The following is a 14619-nucleotide window of genomic DNA, read 5'->3' on the forward strand; positions in this document are numbered from 1 at the left end:
AGGCTTTCTTATCTGCAGACCCAGATGTGGGGAAGAGGGAGGGATGAGGCTTGAAAGCTGTCAGGAGTTAAACATCAAAAATGGAGTCAGGCTCTTGAATACATCTTATTCTGAAAAAAAGGTGAAGAAAGTGATTCGCATAAAAGAAATCTGATATATTCAAAGGAAATTGATATGTCTATAGAAAAACCTGGACATGGATCTTTATCACAGGATTATTCACAATTGCCAAAAAACGGAGCAAACATGTCCTACAGCAAGTGAATGGAAAATAAAATGTGATACTGATGCAAGTGAATCCCAAAGTTGGGGCTCAGCCTGGGAATCTTGGCTTTGCTCAGGAAAGAATTCAAGAGCAAGCTGACAGTGAAAGAAAGTTTACTAGAGCAAAAGTGTACAGCAGAATGGCTGCTCCATAGGGTGAGCAGGTCTATTCCATAGGTAAAGCAGCCCAGAGCAGCAGCAGCAGCACTGAGAAGCAGCAGCAGCAGTAGCATATAGAAATAGTCGCAGTCCAGACCAGCAGCCTCTGGCTAGCTACAGTTATACCTCCTCTTAATTAATGCAACATTTATAACTACTTTTAATTATATGCTAATCAAGGGGGCAGATATTCAGAATTTTCTAGAAAAGGAGTGAGGGAGCTACCTGACCCATATAAGGTAACTTCATGTTTGTTGCCATAGCATTTGTAAACTGTCATTGTACTGGTGAGTTTCTTATGTAAATGAACCATAAAATTCCTCCTCCTAGCTGGTTTTGGCCAGTATCTTTATTTTTATTATATCCTGTTTGATCAGCAGGGCTATGATGCCTCTCAGAAAACAAGTCCTGCTGATCTCCTACTTCAGTACAGGAATATTATTCAGCACCAAAAAGAAATGAGCTATTCACCCATGAAGACACAGAGGAAACTTAAATGCATACTACTAAGTGAAAGAAGCCAATAGGAAAAGGCTGCACATGATTTCAATTACATAATGCTATGGAAAAGGCACAACTATGAAGATAATAAAAGGATCAGTTGTTGCCAGGGGATGAGGGAAAGGGAGAGATGAATGGGTAGAGCCCACAGGTTTTTAAAGCAATTAAACTACTCTGTACGATACTATAATGGTAGATACATAGATAATGTCATTACATGTTTGTCCAAAACCACAGAAGGTATAACTCCAAGAAGCAACCCTAATATAAACCATGAACTATGGGTGAAAATGATAGGTTAATGCAGGCTTATCAGTTGTAACAAATGTAGCACTCTGGTGGAGGATGTTAATAACGGGGGCAGCTATGCAAGGGTAAAAGCATGAGTTAAAGGTGAATTTTTGTACTTTTTGCTCAGTTTTGCTGTGAATCTAAAACTGCTGTAAAGATAGTTTATAAAAAATAAAAAGGCCTTACTTAAGTTCTGAGAACGTATAAGAAGACCTAGGAAATTATAATGCTGATAGAAAAAAAGGAAGTTGGTTTAATAGCATTATTCAAAGCAAATAAACAAAATATTTCATTTTAAAATGTTTTTGTTAATTAAATTAATTCAAATATAACACTGAGCAAAATATAACTTGGAACTGTTATTGCCCTGCCTGATCTCCTCTCATTAGAGCATTCCAATGGCTTCAGCTACTGTTATACGTCAACTGTATCTTCAGATTTGGTGATATTTTGACAATTTGTGTTTTTGTAATTTTAAAATTGTGTGTTGTGTTGTGTTGTGTTGTGTTGTGCTGTGTGGTATTGTAGAGCCAGGGGTCTCCATATGTTGCCCAACCTGGTCTTGAACTCCTGGGCTCAAATGATCCTCTTGCCTCAGCCCCCATAATAGCTAGGAATACAGGTGTGTGTCACCATGCCCACCTTAGACAATTTCTCATATATTTCTCATAGGCTGCTACCTAACTCAGAACCAGACGCATAATAGATGCCCAGTAAATTTTGTTAAATAGCATATGATGATATTAGTTGAATCAAATTGCTGCTACCACAAGTATGGCTTTATGCTTGGGGCATTATGGGTGGCTGATGACATTATGTTAGTGCCTGAGCTGTTTCCACATGGACCCTATGTCTTGTAATCCCGTCTCTTTATTATTTCAATCTGCCTTGGTCACCTCATTTGCATACATCCAAGTACTCCACATTTGCTATCACCCATTTTACTAAGGACAAATTATTTGCCCTAAATCCTAAACTACCAACTAAAGCTACATCTCCACCCCACCCTAACCTGCTGCCTGTAGCCTTATTCCTTACCAAATTGCCTTGTGGATCCAATTTATTATCTTCAAATCTAACCCATTATTGTAATTCCTTTCAAGCTTAAGTTTTCATTCAGATTACTGACATAGTTCCTTCCCTGACACACTTTATGCTCTTGCCTATCTTCTTCCACAATTCTGCCAGAGTAATTATTCTAAAATTTGATACCATCTGGTCATTCATCAGTGTAAAGTAGTTTACTGAATCCCCATTAATTTAGTTGAGATCTAAACTCTTTGGAATAGCATCAATTTCCTTTTTAAAAAATTCATCCCCTCCTACCTTAAGACAATTTCTATCACCATGGTCACAGTAATCTAACTTGAGAACTTGAGCCAGAACACTGCAACAAGAGGGAAGAAGACAGCTGTGGCTCATCCAGGAAAGCAAATATCCTAGACCGGTATTCCAGGATGTAGGTGCTAGGACACTAGACTCGTGAGTGATACTCTGGGGATGCTTTCAGCTTGTCAAGACAGTTGCTATGCACCACCATTTATGTATAGGGATATTATATGTTATCATTCTCACAAAGTTCCTTCTCATAGTCTGCAGGTGCAGAAAACTTTGTATACCTGCCAATAACAATGGCTGTGTATCCTTTAGGTCTAACTTCTCTAGGTAATGTCCATCCTACAGCCTTCTCCATACTCATTCTGCATTCTGTGTAGAAGTTCTATGACAAATAATGAAAATATGGATAACAAAAATAGGACCAAACACTCACGGAATATTTACATATATTCTCATGTTTTTGGCTACACTAATTTAATCCTGACAAAGATCATATCAGTAATATCATTATTCTCCTTACATCAGCTGCAGAAAAGCAAATTCAGAAAGATCCACTTACTTGTACAAGGACACAAAGCTATATCCAGGAAATGTCTGTTATTAATATCTTGCTACACCAGGCTTTATAAATTGTGCTCCAAATATTCTATCACTATTTTACATTGACTTTCTAAAACTAGCTGTCTTTCCAATAGGACAATAGTAACAATGTTTTTCAGTGACCGAGGAAAAGGTAATAGGGCAATTAACACTGCAAATAATGGGACAAACTAAACTGAATCATGAAAAGTGAGTAATAATAATGATAATTATGACTTTGTACAACGTAGGTCCAAATACATTATCTCATTAAATTTGAATTAAATTAATACATTCAAAAGTTTTGCTTTGATTTTATGTAATGCTGATGAGCAACGTGTCAGATGTTAATAATCTGGATTATATTCAAGGCATTTAACAGACATAATATCACTGCATCTAAGAGTAAATATTCCAAAAGCCATTTTGAGCTAAAATTTTTCACCTTAAAAGCAATTATGTATATCATGGATGAATGATAAGTAGATTGAGCACATCTCCAACTCTTTAATAAATGTTTAATATTTAAAATAATCTGAGGAAGAAGCATGTTCTGAAACTGTTATATGTCTTTTGGGCCTGTACTTTGCTTCATGCTTGTTGCACCTTGTTGACTTCATAAGTACTAACTTTGAATAGACATATTCATAAAATCTATTTAAACATAAATATAAAAATTAAAAGTACATTTAAATATAAATATAAAGGATATTCCTTATAACAAAAAGAAAACACTAATTTCTGGGATAAAGAGGCATTTGGCATCTATTTAACTGATTTTAGGAAGGTGATTCCATGTGATACTTTAATATCTAAAGATACAGTTTTTGTGTGATATAAAGTGATTTTATTCCACTCTGTGTGTGTGTGTGTGTGTGTGTGTGTGTGTGTAAATCTATGTGTGTGGAATATAGAGACAGACAGGCAGACTGACAAGCAGAAAGAGAGAGAAATAGTATATTTTTCAATTTTCATGCTGCTGATAAAGACATGCCTGAGACTGTAAAGAAAATGAGGTTTAATGGATTTATGGTTCCATTTGGCTGGGGATGCTTCACAATCATGGCAGAAGGCGAGGAGGAGCAAGTCACAACTTACAAGAATGGCAGCAGGCAAAGATAGAGAGCTTGTGCATGGAAACTCCTGTTTTTAAAATCGTAGGATCCCGTGAGACTTATTCTCTATCACGAGAAAGGCACGGGAAAGACTCACCTACGTGATTCAATGACCTCCCACCAGGTTTCTCCCACAAAACACAGAGTTACTATTCAAGATGAGAGTCCAACCATATCATTACACCCCTGGCCCCTTCTGAAGCTCATATCCTCACATTTCAAAATCAATCATGCCTTCCCAATATTCCTTCAAAGTCTTAACTCATTTCAGCATTAATTCAAATGTCCACAGTCCAAAATCTCATCTGAGACAAGTCAAGTCCCTTCTGCCTATTAACCTGTAAAATCAAAAACAAGTTAGCTACTTCCTAGATACAATGGGGTTATAGGCCCATACAGCCATTCCAAATGGAATAAATTAGCCAAAATAAAGGGGCTATAGGCCCCATGCAAGTCCAAAATCCAGCAGGGCGGTCAAATCTTAAAGCTTCAAAATGATCTTTCACTCCATGTCTCACGTCTGGGTCACGTTGATGCAAGAAGTGGATTTCCATGGTCTTAGGTAGCTCCACCCCTTTGGTTCTGCAGGGTACAGCCTCCCTCCTGGCTGCTTTCATGGGATGGTGTTTAAGTGCCTGTACATTTTCCAGACACATAATTCAAACTTGGTGGATTCTGGGATCTGAAGGACACTGGCCCTCTTCTCACCGATCCCCTAAACAGTGCCCCAATAGGGACTCATTGTGAGGGCTCTGACCCCACATTTTCCGCCTGCACTGCCCTAGCAAAGGCTCTCCATGAGAGCCCTGCCTCTGGAGCAAGCTTCTGCCTGGGCATCCAGGCATTTCCGTATAGTCCCTGAAATTTAGGCAGAGGTTCCCAAATCTCAATTCTTGACTCCTGTGCACCCTCAAGCTCATTGTGGAAGCTGTCAAGGCTTGAGGCTTGTACCCTCTGAAGCCCTGTCCTGAGCTGTACCTTGGACCCTTTTAGTCATGGCTGGAGTGGTTGGTACACAGGTGTACCAAGTTCTTAGACTGCAAACAGCATAGGGACCATTGGCCTGGGCCCATGAAACCATTTTTTCCTCCTAAGCCTCAAGGCCCATGATGGGAGGACCTCTGACATGCCCTGGAGACATTTTTCCCATTGTCTTGGGGATTAGTGTTTGGCTTCTGGTTACTTACGCAAATTTTTGCAGCCAGCTGGAATTTCTCTTCAGAAAATGGGATATTTTTTTAAGTCACATTGTCAGGCAGTACATTTCTTAAACTTTTATGCTTTGCTTTCCTTATAAAACTGATGACTTTAACAGCACCCAAGTCACATTTTGAATGCTTTCTTTACTGCTTAGAAATTTCTTCCACCAGGTACTCTAAGTCATCTCTTTCAAATTCAAATTTCCATAAATCTCTAGGGCAGTGGCAAATTGCCACCACTTTGCTAAACCATAACAAGAGTCAACTTTGCTCCAATTCCCAACAAATTCCTCACCTCCATCTGAGGCCGCCTTGGCCTGTATTTAATTGCCCACATCACTATCAGCATTTCAGTCAAAGCCATTCAATGAGTCTCTAGGAAGTTCCAACCTTTCCCACATTTTTCTGTCTTCTTCTGAGACTTCTAAAGTGTTCTAACCTCTGCCTGTTACCCAGTTCCAAAGCTGATTCCACATTTTCAGTTAACTTTTCAGCAGCACCCTACTCTACTGGTACCAATTTGCTGTATTAGTTTTCATGCTGCTAATAAAGACATACCCGAGACTGGGAAGAAAAATAAGTTTAGTGGATTTACAGTTCCACATGTCTGGGAAGGCCTCACAATCATAGTGGAAGACCAGGAGGAGCAAGTTACATTTTACATGGATAACGGCAGGCAAAGAGAGAAAGCTTGTGCAGTGAAACTCGCATTTTTAAAACCATCAGATCTTGTGAGACTTATTTGCTATCACTAGAACAGAATGGGAAAGACCTGCCCCATAATTCAAATACCTTCCACTGGGTTTCTCCCATGAAATATGGGAATTGTGGAAGTTACAATTCAAGATGGGATTTTGGTAGGAACACAGCCAAATCATTTCACATAAAGAAACAGAGGGAGACGGAATTTGTATGTGCGTGTGGCTGTAAAAAACATCAGGCAATTAAGATTATTTGGGATGTCTGCAAGGGTAACTTCCAGACTGCATAATATGGATTACAGGTAACAAGTAGAAAACTGTGCAACAGAAATAAAAGTAAAATTAAAATCCATTGGCTCAAATACATAGACTATATAATCTTTTTTTCAAACAAACTCATAAATTTATTCATATTTGCTAACAGCTGCTACATTCTAGCTATTCTTATTTGAAACATTTACATTGTCATATTAAAAATTATCAGTTTTCATGTCTAGAAAAATCTTCTGTTAAACAGATCTCCCAGACCTTCCATCATAAATTCTCAGGTGCGTTGATAAATAATCACTTAGTATTTTGTCATGGCTTTTGTATTTCAATAAGTTATGTAGCATCTTACCCAGGTTACGAGCATATAGCTATTGTACCTGAACATATTTTTAGTATAATTTCTTAATTTCTGTCTAGATTATTGGTAATAAAGATCCTGCTTCTCTCCATTTTTTTTTTTTTAATTTTACTTTCCTCTGACCTATCTAAGGAATAATTTTTTTAAAAGAAAAGATCTAGGCCGGGCGCGGTGGCTCACGCCTGTAATCCCAGCATTTTGGGAGGTCGAGGCGGGTGGATCACGAGGTCAAGAGATCGAGAACATCCTGGTCAACATGGTGAAACCCCGTCTCCACTAAAAATACAAAAAACATTAGCTGGGCATGGTGGCGCGTGCCTGTAATCCCAGCTACTCAGGAGGTTGAGGCAGGAGAATTGCCTGAGCCCAGGAGGCGGAGGTTGCGGTGAGCTGAGATCACGCCATTGCACTCCAGGCTGGGTAGCACGAGTGAAACTCCGTCTCAAAAAATAAATAAATAAATAAATAAATAAATAAATAAATAAATAAAAAGATCTATTTGTATACAAAGGGAAACATAAAATGAGTTACCTAAGTAGAAAAAATTTATATTTTTATTGTTTTTCTCTGATAATTTATCATGTGTTTAGTAATTCTAAAAAAGATTATGAATGTTATTAACATGCACTTAATATACAATAGACAAACTGATGTGTGACATTGTTTAACTTCTTAATAAATTTTATTTTTTCTTTGTGTTGACATCTATCCTTTACTCAGAAAACTATACAATTTTGACATAAATTTTTAGACCAAGTTAAGCTATATGGAGATTGTAGGCAAAGAAATACCTTCTTGGTTGTCTTAAATGTTCATCTAAAATTGCCAGTTTTAAGGTTGCACATACTGTAGTAATTTCTTTTAAGTCATTAGTCATTGAAGGTGGTTTTTAAGCATAAGAATCAGGGTTGGGACACAACAGCCTGCAAACAAAGTGTGATCTACTGCCTGTTTTTGTAAATAAAGCTTTATTGGAACACAACTATGCACATCTGTTAATGTATTGTCTATGGATGCCTTCTAGCTCCAATGACACAGTTTAGTAGTTTCTACAGAGAGACCATATGGTCCCCATAGCCTAAAATATTTACTCTGGTGCTCTAAGTGAAAGTTTGCCAATTCCAATATAAGCGAGTATAAATATACATTTGTTTTTAAACATAAATAATACCTTTTAAATTTTTTGTTTTTAATTTTTATGAGTAAATAGGTGTATATATTTACAGGTTACATGAGATGCTTTGATGCAGACATGGAATGCATAATAATTGTATCATGAAGAATGGGATATTAATCTCCTCAAGCACTTATCTGTTGTATTACAAATAATCCAGTTACGCTCTTTGGGATATTGTAAAATGTACAATTAAGTTATTATTAACTATAGTCATCCTGTTGTTAAATAATATGTCTTACTCATTCTTTCTATTTTTTGTACCCATTAATCATTCCCTTCCCTTCGAGCTTCCTACTACACTTCCCAGCCTCTGATAACCATCCTTCTACTCTCCATGTTCATGATTTCAATTGTTTTGTTTTTTAAATTCCACATAAAATTCAGAATATGCAATGTTTATCTTTCTGTGACTGGCTTATTTCACTTAACATAATGATATCCGGTTCCATCCATGTTGTTGCAAATGACTGGATTTCATTCTTTTTAATGGCTAAATAGTACTCCATTATGCATATGTATCACATTTTCTTTATCCATTCATCTGTTGATGGACACTTTGGTTGCTTCCAAATCTTAGCTATTGTAAACAGTGTTGTCACAAACATGAGGGAATGCAGATATCTCTTCTATATACTGATTTTCTTTCTTTTTAGTATATACCCAGTAGTTTCATTGCTGGATCATATGGTAGCTCAATATGTATATATTTTTTTGAGGAACCTCCAAACTGTTCTCCGTAGTTTGTGCTAATGTACCTTCCCACCAACACTGTATGAAGATTTCCTTTTCTCCTTGCCAACATTCATTATAGCCTGTCTTTTGGATAAAAGCCATTTTAACTGGGGTGAGATCATATCTCACTGTAGGTTTGAGTTGATGTTCTCAGATGATCAATGATATTGAGCATTTGCATATCTTCTTCTGAGAAATGCCTGTTCAAATATTTTACCCATTTTTTGATTGGATTATTAGGCTTTTTTTCCAACATAGTTTTTTGAGCTTCTTATACATTCCAGCTATTAATTATTTGTTAGATGGGTAGTTTGCAAATATTTATTCCCATTCTGTGTGCTATTTCTCCGCTTCATTAATTGTTTCCCTTTCTGTGTAGAAGCTTTTAACTTGATTTAATCTCATATGTCCATTGGTGATTTGGCTCCCTGTGCTTGTGGAGTATTGCCCAACAAATTTTTGCCCAGGCCAATGTCCTGGAGATTTTCCCCAAAAGTCTTCTTGTAGTAGTTCCATAATTTCAGGTCTTAGAGTAAACCTTTAATCCATTTTAATTTGATTTGTGCATATGGCAAGAAATAGGAGTCTAGTTTTGTTGTTCTATGTATGGATATCTAATTTTCTCAGCACCATTTATCGAAGAGACCGTATTCTTCCCATGTATGCTCCTGGCACCTTTGTAAAAAATGTGTTCATTGTAGGTGTGTGGATTTGTTTGGGCTCTCTATTCTGTTCCATTGGTCTATGTATCGGTTTTTATGTCAGTACCAAGTTGTTTTGGTTACTATAGCTGTGTAGTGTAATTTGAAGTCAGATAATGTGATGCCTCTAGTCTTCTTCTTTTTGCTTAGAATAGCTTTGGCTATTCTGTTTTTTTTTTTTTTTTTTTTTTTTTTTTTTTTTTTTTTTTTTTTTTTTTTTTTTTTTTCTGGTTTCGTATAAATTAGGATCGTTTTGTCTATTTTTGTGAAGAATGTCATTGATAATTTGATAGGGATTGCATTGAATCTGTAGCTTTCTTTGCATAGTATGGACAGTTTTGCAATATTGATTCTTCCAATTCATGAACACAGAATATCTTTCATTTTTCGGTGTTTTCTTCCATTTATTTCATCAGTGTTTTATAGCCTTCACTATAGAGATCTGTCATTTCTTTGGTTAAGTTAATTTCTAGATATTTAATTTTGTGTGCAGTAGTTATAAATGGGATTACATTTTATTTCTTTTTTAGAGGTATTCACTGTTGGCATATACAAATTCTACTGATTTCTGTATGTTATTATATCATTTGCAAACAAGAATAGTTTGATTACTTCCATTCCAATTTGGAAGCCTTTTAATTCTTTATCTTGTCTGATTGCCCTAGCTAGGGCTTCCAGTACTGTGTTGAATATCAGTGGTGAAAGTGAGCATCCTTTTCCTATTCTATTATTTTAGAAGAAGGGCTTTCAGGTTTTTTTTTTTTTCATTCAGTATGAGCATAAATAATTATTTTAAAAAGGAAGTCTTTAACATATATCACATACCTGCTATGTGCAATGCAAAGTTTTGAACAATATATACTAATTAACTTTATTTAACCCTCACTTTATGAATTAGGCACTGATAGTATTTCTGTTTTACAAAAAATGAAGAAATTCAATTATAGACAAGTTAAATAGCTATACAGGTTTACACATCTAGTAAAGGGCAGAGCTAGGATTGACCTGAAGCAATCTAATTACATGTAGAATCATGTGTTTGTACATTTTATATTCAACTCATGTATCTGGAAATATGTTAAACTTTAAAATAACAGTATAGAATATTGAATGTGTAATATATTCAATATAGAAAAATCCAATAATTTTATGCTGACATTAGTGAGAAATCTGTCACTGAAAGAAAAATTTAAGAAAGAATTTACCATAGTCCCAACTGTTTGATCTTGAATTCCTAAATTAAGAGTCTTTTAAATAATGCTTTAAATTATAAAAATACAGCATACTTTGTAAAAACTAGTTAATGCCATGAATAAACAATAGAAATAGGAGGCTAGTTCCTGAAGTTGATACTCAATCTAAAATGGACAGAAATACTTCAAAATGCTGGCTTTGGTAGCATGAATTCTAACCATAAATGAATTTAATGAACTCAGGACTATGAGTTTAATGTGAATCCCTAACAGAAGTATTTATGTACTCAGTCAAAACAAAAAATGGAGTCCTTTAACATACGACAATAGTAGCACTTAAGTGCCACATCAATAGTTAATTATTTTTTTAAATCCCCTTTTATTCCCTTACCTGTGTTAACAATGTCTACTAATGAGCATAACTGCAGAATATTTCTTTCTTGAACAGCAGGATCCATCATCTTTGAAAAGTGACTGTCTCTCTTAAAGTTTCTGCAGAACAGTTTCCTGTCTTCCTGATTAGTGTAAATAACAAAATGGACTCTGAAATTACAGCATGCTAGTTTATTGTTGTTATTGCTGCTTCTTTTTATTTTGTTTTCTGAAAAAGGCAAGTCCCTCCTGTTTACAGACTTAGAAGGGATATTCTTTGTTACCTACACCCCCGTGGCTAATTTAACTATCATTGAGACAATATTTTAAAATATGATATTAAACATAAGGTAGCAGAGATAAAAGGGAAAAAAGCTCACTAAGGGAATGACAGTTGTAGAAAGGGAGGTTAACATTACTGAATAGAAATGCAGGTTAATTTGGATGGAGTATAAAGCAAGGAGTAAAGTTTGGAAACTTTAGGAAAGAGAGTTTCCTAAGTTGTTTCCAGATATGGGGAAGATTAAAAGTACTGCATTTTATTCAGACTCAATGTTAAATAAAATATTCTTTTTTTTTTTCTGCCTTAGCCTCCTGAGTAGCTGGGACTACAGGCACATGCCACCACATGCAGCTAAGTTTTTGTATTTTTAGTAGAGTCAGGGTTTCACCATGTTAGCCAGGATGGCCTCGATCTCCTGACCTTGTGATTTGCCCGCCTTGGCCTCCCAAAGTGCTGGGATTACAGGCGTGAGCCACTGTGCCCAGCCTCTAAATAAAATATTCTACTTTTTATGTGGGTAAAGGAGGTGACATTGCTTGGCATCTCCGAAACACTGCTTTCTGTTGTTAAAACTAAACAAAACCCATATCTGTTCTGTGAAACTGAACAAAACCCATATCTGTTCTGTGAAAATCTCATAACCAGATAAGTATCAATTATAAAACAAAAAGATATAGGAGAGAATGATTTAAAAAACGTGGAGGATTTAGTTTTTTGTATTGTTATATAGAAGATGAAAACTAAACAAGAGACATACAAATAAATTTGATACTAAAATCAGAAGAAACAGTGATTTCCAGTAATGTTTCTATAGATGCGTGAAGAACCTTAGGAGAGGTTCTCAAACAGACCAGGGTATAATACGGAATCACACTGAGGAGAGAATTGAAGCAATTCTGATAACAAATGGGTTAACAGGAACTCCAATAATCTTCATCTATGATGAAGCAGGCATAAATCTACCAAGGATTGGAGAGAGATGGGGTAAACCCTTTTTGGATTAGGCTAGATCCTAATAGTTTAGTGGGAGAGGGCTCATTTTTAAGACTAGATTAAAAAGCACTAGTATTCATTGGGTTCTGATGTTAAATTTGTTAAGGAGTAAAAAGTAATGAGTACATTTTATCTAAAGTAGAAGAACATTCATGTGAAATATCTCCTCAGATGATTCCTCAAAATTTCGACTATACAGAAAGTAGAAAATGGAGATTCAAACAGCCATTTGTCAGATACACACAATTTCTATAGAGCTGTACTAATTCATTCATATACAGCCTGTTCTCTCTGTCTCTCTCTCTCCCTCTCACACACACACACATGCACATACACACACACACGCGCACACGCACACACACACACACACAATAGGTTGAAGAAGAAATACATTAGGGACAAAGTTTACAATGTAATTAAAACTAGCCTTTTTTTAAATTGTTTGTTTTCTTCACTTCATTTCCAGCCCTCTTGCTTCTTAGGAAAGGACTCTTAGTACCCTAATATATTCTCATTTTTAATTTCTTCATTGATTTTAATTACCTTCACTCAGGCCTATAAAAGTGTTATTTCGTTACAAAGAAAAAAACAAGAGAAATGAGCTTGTTTGCTTAAGGACTTTACCAAGATTTCATAGCTGGTGCCATTTCAAATAACAATATTGCTAGTAATTAAACTAAACATGAAATTGCCACTTCTATTTTTCACAAATATTTGTCCACCACCCTGTTACATAATTCTAAAATTAATCCTTACTGAGTATTTTAATATATATATCTTAGTTTTAGCACATCTTGGTTTACCCTAGGCTTTTAAAAATTGTATTCAAGTATGTTCTGTGTCTATGTGTGTATCAAGTGAGTATCTTTTTTTTTACAGAAAACTTTCTCATTGTCCTGTTTGTAAATCATTAATAATGTTCATTTCATAATTAGGATTTTATTTATGTTACCAAAACTCCATGTGAAATTCTCATTTATTTTTTTCCACTTTAATATTTTATAAAACTACCTTGAAATGATTGAATGATCATGATGACAATACTACTCTGGATTTGTCATTATGTTAGTTTCATTACTCAAATTGAATTATATTACTAAAGTGCATTACATGAGTCATTCATAATTATTTTTTTCAATAAAACCCAATTTATGGACATTGCCATAATTTCCGACTTTATTTATGTATGATTGGCAAAGAAAAATAGCATATATTCAAGGTACACATGATGTTTTAATATACATATATATTGTGGAATGATTACCACAATAAATTTAACATATCCACCACCTTGCATAAATATCTCTGTGTGTGTGTGTGTGTGTGTGTGTGTGTGTGCAGAACACTTGAGATTTGTTCTCTTAGCCTATTTCATTTATTTTTTTTTTGGAGAAGTGGGGAGGGGACCCACCATAAACTTTTATTGTATTTATTTTTTTTTTGCCAATTTTTATTTATTTATTTGTTTATTTTTCTTTTTTTATTGCATTTTAGGTTTTGGGGTACATGTGAAGAACACGCAAGATTGTTGCCCAGGTACATTCATGGCAATGTGATTTGCTGCCTTCCTCCCCTTCACCTATATCTGGCATTTCACCCCATGCTATCTCTCCCCTCTTCCCCACCCCCCCGTCCCTCCCCCATTTCCCCCCAACAGACCCCAGTGTGTAGTGCTCCCCTCCCTGTGTCCATGGGTTCTTATTGTTCAGCACCTGCCTATGAGTGAGAACATGCAGTGTTTGATTTTCTGCTCTTGTGTCAGTTTGCTGAGAATGATGGTTTCCAGGTTCATCCATGTCCCTACAAAGGACACAAACTCATCGTTTTTGATGGCTGCATAATATTCCATAATGTATATATACCACATTTTCCCTGACCAGTCTATCATTGACGGGCATTTGGGTTGGTTCCAGGTCTTTGCTATTGTAAACAGTGCTGCAATGAACATTCGTGTGCATGTGTCCTTATAGTAGAACGACTTATAATCTTTTGGATATATACCCAGTAATGGGATTGCTGGATCAAATGGAATTTCTATTTCTAGGTCCTTAAGGAATCGCCACACTGTCTTCCACAATGGTTGAACTAAATTACACTCCCACCAACAGTGTAAAAGTGTTCCAATTTCTCCACATCCTCTCCAGCGTCTGTTGTCTCCAGATTTTTTAATGATCACCATTAGAACTGGAGTGAGATGGTATCTCAATGTAATTTTGATTTGCATTTCTCTAATGACCAGTGATGATGAGCATTTTTTCATGTTTCTTGCCCTCATGTATGTCTTCTTTTGTAAAGTGTCTGTTCATATCCTTTGCCCACTTTTGAATGGGCTTGTTGGTTTTTTTTCTTGTAGATCTGTTTTAGTTCTTTGTAAATTCTGGATATCAGCCCTT

The sequence above is a fragment of the Cebus imitator genome, unplaced genomic scaffold (assembly GCF_001604975.1).
Source record: "Cebus imitator isolate Cc_AM_T3 unplaced genomic scaffold, Cebus_imitator-1.0 Scaffold12, whole genome shotgun sequence".
Taxonomy (NCBI): Eukaryota; Metazoa; Chordata; class Mammalia; order Primates; family Cebidae; genus Cebus; species Cebus imitator.